Source organism: Chelonoidis abingdonii, chromosome 1 (assembly GCF_003597395.2).
Source record: "Chelonoidis abingdonii isolate Lonesome George chromosome 1, CheloAbing_2.0, whole genome shotgun sequence".
Classification (NCBI taxonomy): domain Eukaryota; kingdom Metazoa; phylum Chordata; order Testudines; family Testudinidae; genus Chelonoidis; species Chelonoidis abingdonii.
In genome coordinates this window covers 253594610-253603071 of record NC_133769.1, presented here as the reverse complement: position 1 = coordinate 253603071, position 8462 = coordinate 253594610, and positions in this window count along the sequence as shown.

Sequence of the window (8462 nt, the reverse complement as noted above, 5' to 3'; positions counted from 1 at the left end):
TTTTTGTCAGCGTAAGATGCAGCATTTTCTTCCCTGCTGTTTCACTATTGTCACATCTCAGATCCTTCTGAGTTTAGTTACGTGGAGGGGTTGTAAATGGCCCATAGAACTTCATCGTCTTTGCTAACTGTCACATAAGGAACTTTGAGAAAAAAAGAAAGCAAAGGAAAAACTCAGGCCAAAATAGCCCAAAAAGGCCTCTGGTATTTTGGGTTCTCTGTTCCTGGGCCTCAAGTAAGTGGGGGGCAGGGAGGCTCTGAATGCTCAGCACTCCTGATAGTCAGCCCCAAGATGTTTCAAATTGGCCAACAAAGTCAGAAGCCACTTTTGATAATGTTGGCCCCAGTTTTTGTATGACTTATTAAATGGACACATATGCCCATTAATCTGAAAGCTGTAAACTGGTTCTAAAAGATTTAGCATTCTTTATACAATGGGTAAAATGCAAAATTGCAATTAGGTCAATGGAAAATATTTTGTCCACTCAGATGTCTTCCAAATACTCACTGGTACTCTACTCAAATGCTCCTTTTGCAAGACACTACATCTGTGAAAAATATCACCATCAACATCTCAGGATTTCCACTGAGGCAGTCATTCCATGAAGTGCTGCTTATGGGGAATCAAAGGAATTAGTGCTGGCCAATGTGTTTTTCTGACATTGCTAGGTCATTCCAGGAAGTACTCTTTCCCAGAGGATGTATCTATGAGTGACAAAAACACGTTAGAGCTTCTGACAAGTCAGCAGGAGTGAGTGTAACAAACCATCTGACATATTTTCAGGGTGTTCCTTCCATACACCCCTATTCTTTTTGGTGATGTCCAAAGTTTGCTGAATCTGTTATTAGGTAATATGCATTAATTCATGTAGTAATTAGGACTTTCTTTTGCTTTCTGCGTAATTTCTTCCCTATTGTTTGTAGGACTTTATAACATGAATTTTCAAAACTGCTGAAGTTATTATGGACCAGCAAAAAAGAACAGTAGCGAAATGCAAACCAGAGTATTTAACAAAGAAGCCATGCATCTGTTATCACATTGTACCCACACAGAGTCCTAATGAGCTCAGTGGGACTCCATACATATAAGGGTCCTCCTGTGTGGATCAAGTTGCAGGATCAGGGCCTTTGTATGTAACAGCCCTTTCCCTCACTTTTCATCTGTCTTTGTCTTTTAGACTGTGTGCAATTTGGGGCAGAGACTGTCTTCAAGTGCATTTGGAAAGGGCCTCTCATTCTGTGAGCTCTTCCACTATCTAAATAATAATACAATAGAAATTGACTGAACATTAACTGAAACCCAGTAAGATTTTTGTTCCCTCACCACACGGCTGCCTATTAGATTACCTTAGATAATAAGAGTATTGAGGGCTTCATGTTGCCACTGAGTTCTGCTAAACAAAGATTGGCAAAAGGCCCTGGGTCAAATGCATCCCTGAAATATCTCTATTGTCTTCAGTGTTATTACACCAGGGATGAATTTGATCCAGTCAGTTTCTGTAACATACCGTACCATAGTATTTAGGCTCCTAAGAATGGCTTTTTGGACAGGAAGCAGTGAGATGTGCAAAAGAGGATTTTGGTAAGGTAAGCTGAAGAAAACCCATTGTCAAAAACTCATATTGATACTTTGATCACCAGCAGCATGGGACTGAAAGTTTAAACCATTTGAGAGTGTGTAACATGCTTGTGAAAATATTCATGGCATAATTAGATAAATAACAGATCCAGTGTCTATTTTTACTTTCCCTTGATGAGAAGCTTTGCAGGAGAGACTGCTGGTAGTTAATTCTCCCTAACAACAATCTGTGTAATCACAAACCCCAATTAGCCGTGCCTGTTCTATGCTATACAAACTATTTCCTTAGCGCTTCACATCACTACTTTGTAATTAGCTTTCATCTACACAAGCTTTGACTAAAAAAATATAAAAGAGTGTAAGTGATTGTACTGCCACTCAGTATTCTGAGAAATAATCGCTAGCGATTTCAATCAGATTAATTTTATCACCCGTATTAAGGAAAATTACCTCCCTCTTCACTCTCTACAGCTGAGGGCTATTTCATTTCCTGAGATGTTCATAAAAGCATAATATAAAGCAATCTGTAATTGTAAATATCCTTCCCTAATAACTTTGAGATATTTCCTTAATACATCTTTACATTTGGAGTTTCCGTTCCATAAAATACAGTAACAAGTGCTCTATTATGTTTTAAGTGTGTGCTGTTAAGCTGGACAACTTAGCACTGTCCTTCCTGTTTTTACATAGGGTTATATTTAACTTGCAGATAATGGGAACAAGGTTTAAAAGTGATGGAGCGGAATAATGGCGTTACAGCAATAATATATCTTGCCTTTGTGAGGAATAGAACTTTACGGCCCTATTTCAGGTCAGCCAGCACCGATTCCATTTTTCACAGCCTGACAACTTTCACCTTCATCCACACTCCAAATGGGTATTAAAAACTACTTTCCAAACAAGACTGAGGACTGGTGCTCTTAACATGTAAACCCCCGACCAACATTTTTTTAAAAGACTTTCCGGCTATCACCAGTCTGTTAGCAATTCAGATGTTGAGGATCTTCCAGATGTGTAAGTACAAGTTTGTTAATTTTACAGATCTAGTGGGGGGTTACTCTGTAAGTGCAGAGTGTTTGACTTTTCAGACTGGGTGCCAAATTAGCGCAGAGCTGAACATCAGGCAGACAGAAAGGAAACCGGTTTTCCCCTGATTTAGAGAAAGTATGCAGTGCATGCCATAATGAACACTGCTGCAGAGTGCATCATCGGCAACTGGATTTATTAAGGTTTTTGTTTCATTAGAACTTTGCATGAATATGATTCTATGAGATTGTAATTCCGAACGGAAAAGGATGTTTAGCAAGCTCTCTGCCAGCGCAGCCGGGGATGCTGCCTGAATACAGTCTGACTTTATTTGAGTATCATTTTCCTCCCCCAGCATTGGTACTTTGTGCACCTGTATATTCATAAGCATCCATTGTTGAATAAAGAGTACAAAGGAATGAATATATCTGTCTTGGTGGATACAGATCACTTCAATTTGATGAAGACCAAGGTGGGGAGGGGAATGACAATATTTCGTGGAAGTGAAGTTACTCTGCTTGGTGCAGTGGAGCTTGAATTGCTCTCAAATAGCTGGGCCCCACAGGGAAATGAGGTGTTTAGACAGCTTTAATCTGCTCCCTCACGGCAAAGCATAGCAGCTTTCCCAGCTCATCTTGAAAGTGCTGTACCTCACTGAACATCTCTCAGCCCTCTGTGATTCCCAGGGAGTTTGTACTGTGGTTTTTGAAATGAAGAACAATAGAACGTAGCCTGCAACTTTACGGGGGAAAACAAGCTTTGAGTGTGAGTCGGTGTGTGTCTATATGCATTTGTACATGCATTGTTTTATGATGTTCCAATATAATGTGATATCAAAGGTTTCTGGTACCTGCTTACCTCATTGGAGCTGTGCATGCAGGATAACTTATATAGTCTCTCCCTGTTATACTTACCAGTCCCTTTGGAGAGGAGTAGGACAGACATTCAACCTGCTGGATGTATGAGAGAGAGTTGATTCTTTAGAGAAACACCTCTATAGAAGTATATCGGTGACATCTCGCTACCTCAGAGGACATGCTTCCTAGTCTGTGTGTAGTCTGGCAAATCTAACTAGCTGCCCTGGTTTTATTTCACTTGCTGTCTGTCTGCATAGCAAAAAGGAGAGGTGCTTAATGTACATTTTCGCCCAGTATAAAGTATATGTTTTCATGATGGAAGACACTGAAGGCCAGATTCTCTGCTGTGCTCAAGCATAGGAGAGGGTGTTTGGGAGTTGTCAGGGAACCAGTTACAACTCTCTGAGTAAGCAGCAGAGAATCCTGTGGCACCTTATAGACTAACAGACGTTTTGGAGCATGAGCTTTCATGGGTGAATACCCACTTTGTCGGATGCATGTAGTGGAAATTTCCAGGGGCAGGTATATATATGCTAGCAAGCAAGCTAGAGATAACGAGGTTAGTTCAGTCAGGGAGGATGAGGCCCTGTTCTAGCAGCTGAGTTGTGAAAACCAAGAGAGGAGAAACTGGTTCTGTAGTTGGCAAGCCATTCACAGTCTTTGTTTAATCCTGAGCTGATGGTGTCAAATTTGCAGATGAACTGAAGCTCAGCAGTTTCTCTTTGAAGTCTGGTCCTGAAGTTTTTTTGCTGCAGGATGGCCACCTTAAGGTCTGCTATAGTGTGGCCAGGGAGGTTGAAGTGCTCTCCTACAGGTTTTTGTATATTGCCATTCCTAATGTCTGATTTGTGTCCATTTATCTCCCTGAGTCTCTGCCACAGCCCCATCCCTGGTTAGAAGAATCTGGAGACTACTCTACCTTGCACTAGCTTGTAATAGTACCTAAGGGACCGCCCACCAGCTGGGAATAGCCATTATGCTGTGATAACCCCCACATCCCTGATCCTTTCCACACTCTGCACTGGGGTTTGTGAAGGAGGTGTTAGAGCTGGTATAAGCCCCAAACTGGATGAAAAGCCCAGGTTTATCTTAAATAGGCAAAGGGGACACACAGCAGCCAATCAGCTGGACCTAACCCCCCTCTGCCTAGCCAGTGGGTAAGCACAGGATGAAAGGGGGACTTCTCTCATTTCCTACTGTCTAGTCAAAGGACCTCCCCAGCTAAAGGCAGTCAAAGGGTCATTTCTTGAGAAACTAAACTTCCCAACCAGACTTCGTGAATATTCTATTTCACATGCATAAGTATCCAGTTCTTAAGTAGCTGACTGATGAGCAGAGGCCTACATAAATGAATGAGTCCAGCATAATTGTGGCTATCCATATTTAAATATCTGAAACTTCTATTACATGAAACAGGAATATAGTTAGAGCTGGTTGAAAATTGGAATTTCTACCCCACGGAAAATTCTGATATTTTGATATTTGTTTTCATTCCAAATTGAGATAAAAAAAATCAAAATATTGAAATATTTCACTGAACAGAAAATCCTGAAAAATTTCAATTGAGATATGGAGCTAGATCAGTGCTTCTCAAAGTCGAGCCGCTGATTGTTCAGGGAAAGCCCCTGGCGGGCCAGGCCAATTTGTTTACCTGCCGCATCCACAGGTTCAGCCGATCGCGGTTCCCACTTGCTGCTGTTTGCTGCTCCATGCCAATGGGGGCTGTGGGAAGTGGTGCAGACCAAGGGACATACTGGTCGCTGTTTCCCGCAGCCCCCATTGGCCTGGAGTGGCAAACCGCAGCCAGTGGGAGCTGCAATTGGCTGAACCTACTGACACGGCAGGTAAACAAACTGGCCTGGAACCACCAGCGGCTCTTCCTGAACAAGCAGTGGACTGGCTTTGAGAAGCACTGAACTAGATGATTGCAGTGGTCCCTTCTGGCCTTAGAATCGATGGATCTATGTCTAAATGTTTTGTTTCAACATTTCCAATCTAAATTAAATGTTTCACTCTTTCTAAACTGGGATGTTTTGGTTTGTTAAACCAAACTGAAATGTTGTGTTTTGGCTTGGTTCAATATCAATCTGTATCCCCTTGAGTTGACTATAGTCTCAGAGGAGATATCGTTCAGGTGATTTATATCTCCATTTTCCTCTGGGCCAGGCTTTCCAGCTAGACTACTTCACTGCTGATGCACTGTACTCATGTGACTCCCATGATGGAATACATGAACCAGATGAGGGACCATGGTGCATCATGGGAGATACAGTCCAGCCAGGAACACTGGTCCATAGAGGCCCAAAGCATATGAACTGCAACTCCCAAGAGGCAGTGGAGGCAAATACAGATTAATGTTGAACTGATCTGAAACAAAGTTGTGATTTGGTTCAACAAACCAAAATGTTTTGATCTCAGTTGACCCCACCCAAAACTAAATATTTATTTTCAATTTTTAAAATTATGGGAAAAAATAAATTTTGCGCAAACTGCATTTTCCGCATAAAAAACTGGTGGAATATGCTTGACCAGCTCTAGTTAAGCCCACCAACATTGACATTTGTTAAGCAGCTGGTTTGCTACAACCACTGTTTGTCATGCCATCCCCCAGCACAATATTACTGTTCCCTTGCATGCCCCATCTGGTTTTATCCACTTATTGTCTATAGTCTTACACTTAGATCGTGAGCAGGAACTATATCTTTGTGATATGTTTGTACAGTCATAGCACAGTGGGACTCTGTCCACTAAATCTACCGTAATACAAATAAATAATAATCTCCTAATTCCTTCACTTATCCAAATGCTCAGTGTTATGAATGTATTCAATGTCTGTCATGATTTGTCAATACCAGTGTGGTATGGCACTGTATATTTGCATACAGTGGTCACTCTTAAATATTGGCTGATTTTATCTTAGCTAGATAATTACTGTTTATTGAGCTACACTATTCCCTTGTGCTTCCTTATCATAACTATTAGAAATACTTGGAATAATTTTACCAAGATAAAGTTGTTTAGGGCTTGTCTACATGACCCCTCAGTTAGGACTACAGGGATGTGAATTACAGCACATACCAAAGTGCTGGGCTGTAACTGCCCTGAGTGGACGCTTCTGTCGCAAACTATAAAGTCCCTATTTCATGTTAACATAGTCCTCTCTGAAGAGGACTATGCAAATACAAACTAGATACCTTTTAGTTCACGCCAGCAGAATCTGCACAGGGCATGTGCTGCAATTCACACCCCCATGCGCTGCATCATGGCACAGTGCAGACAGAGACTTAGTTATTTGAGGCTATGGGCAAGTTTTTATGTTTGACTACTGTGACTATTTATCACTGTCATAGTTGAATTAGTAGATAATTAATGCAGCACTAGAATTGGTAATATGATAGCAGCTACTACTAATCTAGTAAAAAATGTTTAATACATGACTAACAGGACTATTAATAGTGTACAGTAGTGATAGCTGATGATATTGTACAGCAACAGGAATTGCTGCACACTCTTCTTTGAACCTTACATGGTGTTTTCTTCAGGCAGAAAACTGAGCATACAACTCTTTTCTTATTGACCTGCTTATTATTGTTGTATTTTTTTTTTTGTCAACCACTGACAACACGCCTGATGTTATACAAGACATAAAGAAAGTCAGTTCTTGCTCTCAGCAGCCTACAGTCCAAAAGACCGGTTTTGCCATGCACCCTGACTTTTTGATGTCTATCTTTAATGTTGTTTGTGTTGCAACAGTACCTTAGAAGCCCCAACCAAGTATGGGACCCCATTATGCTAGGTACTGTACAGACATATAGTAAGACAGAGTCCTTTCCCTGAAAAGCTTACAGTCTAAATAACCTAGAACTAGAGGAGGCTTTAGCTGATAGTCTTAATTTTTTCCTAATAAACCTCTGTTCTTGCTATCTTTCACTCCCATTTAAGTAATATTGCAGTGGGCAAGGCATTTGGAACCTGACCAAAAACCTGTTGAACTCAGAGGGTGTTCTTTCATTGATGTCACAGGGCTTTGGGTCAGGTCCTTAAACTGTGAGATCCAGTTTCTGGGATGTCTGAGGAATATCCAAGATAAATTAAAGGAAGGCATTTCATTTTTAATTCACTTATCCTTACAATAAAGCTAACTGAAAATGAGACTGGCTCTGATCACTAGAGTTGGAAATTGGTATTCCAGCAGTTTCGTAACTGAAATAGGTTTGCCTCCATTTTACTAAATCATACTGTTCACTAGTTAGAAACTCATTTTATGCACAAATACATGCTTTCCTATTTTTTAAGTCTCTGACCCGCTGCTCGTCTTAATGGCTTATAAATAAGAGTGTTCCAACTGGTTGGTACCATCTGTTTGAATCCGGTAGACAAAAAGGTAGCTGACTAGATCTGTGGCTCTAGCTCATTTAGTTTATATTCAAGAAACTGTGACATAAAAGTCTTCAATATGGAACACTGTTGAAATATTATGAAAGCAGAATGATTGTTTTTCTTTAGCAGAAAAAGCCAGCAAGTAATTAAACAGAAATAAAGAGACTGTGACACGGCAGCTGCGGACTGTTTTATTCTCTAGTCCCCATGTTGCTGTATAAAGATGGATATTGAAACACCCAGTCTTGTTGGTATGCAGCAAAGGGAGCGAAAGAATGAATAAGGACTAAGGTGCTGAATACCCAAAGTTAATATCTCCTTACCAAAATGAGGATAGGGAAGAGGGGAAGCAGTAAGCTACTGTAAACTGTGAATGGCTTGGCCAGAAGCTCTTTGGGGCTGGATATTTCAGTTATGGCTTAGCCCTGTTATTTCCATGTAAACTCAGGGAATATGATCACATCCAATAAGCGGAAAAGATTGCAGGTGATAGAAGTTAAAACCCTCTGTGCCTAAGGAGTAGTTGACAGTGTACAAAGACCATTCAGTGCAAGAATGCTGACATCCCTCAGGCCTAAGCACCCAGCAAGTTATGTCAGTGACCAAAATAGCGTCTGACAT